The sequence below is a fragment of the Aplysia californica genome, unplaced genomic scaffold, assembly GCF_000002075.1.
Source record: "Aplysia californica isolate F4 #8 unplaced genomic scaffold, AplCal3.0 scaffold00388, whole genome shotgun sequence".
NCBI lineage: Eukaryota > Metazoa > Mollusca > Gastropoda > Aplysiida > Aplysiidae > Aplysia > Aplysia californica.
Genome location: NW_004797658.1, coordinates 456,511 through 457,866, shown reverse-complemented (window position 1 = coordinate 457,866; position 1,356 = coordinate 456,511).

Sequence of the window (1,356 nt, the reverse complement as noted above, 5' to 3'; positions counted from 1 at the left end):
AATAATAATACTAATAATACAAATAATAATAATCATCATCATAATAATAATAATAATAATAATAATAATAATAATAATGATGATGATGATGATGATAATACAAATAATAACAATAATAATAATGATGATAATATGTTTGACGACGATTATGACAACAAGGAAGAATTAGGCATCTCTTGTTGGTCTACTACCGAGTCTGCTTGCAGCACCCCAACTAGGTGGGTGTTCTTTCATTGGTAAAAGCTTAAAAGTTAACTTTCAGAACGTAAATGACTAAGTATACAGTGTCTCATCTATCAGTTTGGTCACATATAGGCAGCCTGGCGTTGTTTGCGAATCTCATTTTAAGAATTTGGTGGTGATGGTGGTGGGTTGGTTTGTTCTTGTTTGTTTTGGTGTTGTTTGGTTTGGGGTGTAGTTGTTGTTTGGTTTGGAGGGGGGTGGGGGATTGTCTTTGTGTTAGTGGGGTGTTTTTCACGTAGTCGTGAACAGTGTAGATTTGGAGAGGCTGATGCTGATAAATCTAGAAAGGTATCGACTCAGGAAACTCTCAACATAGCAACAGCGATATGCAACAGTCGGCACTTGAAGCCGTTATGGGAGGAAATGGCTGTGTTGTGAACGATAAGTCAATAGCACCACGCGACGGTCAAAGTTTTCTAGTCTTGTCAAATTTAACGCAACAAGGGAGGGGAGGTCTATTCGTGGCGTACACTGACGGTGCCGGATGTACTTCATGGACCCACAACCTACACCCGTGTCTCCAGGAAACACGTGTGATTTTTTTGTTGTAAATCTGACACATTGACATGATCGTGACGTCACACCTGCTGGCGTCACCAGGTTGCAGAGGTGATCAGGTGTTAAGTTTTGATTGTTTATCGTTGCCAGAACGAGGCTGTTGCCTTCCTCACTGTGTCTGTGTAACCTACTATCACTGTCAGTCGTGTTGCTTGTTGTCAGAGACGTTTGGGTTTATGACCTGCGGATCACGACAAGGACTTGATTGATACTTGATTAGTTTAGTTCAGTTTTAGCCAAGAGTTAAACAGCACTTGCTACGCAAGGCCATATAAGTGCCAAAGATTAGAGGTGTTCTTTGAGAGTAACATACAGAGAAAAGAAGGGACAAGAATGATCGGGAAGAAGGAGTAAACCACACCTGAGCACCCGCCTACCAATGAAATAAAGACGATAAGAGTTGACGTTTACAGGGAAGAAGAAGGAGCAAAGCACACCTGAGCACCCGCCTACCAATGAAATAAAGACGATAAGAGTTGACGTTTACAGGGAAGAAGAAGGAGCAAAGCACACCTGAGCACCCGCCTACCAATGAAATAAAGACGATAAGAGTTG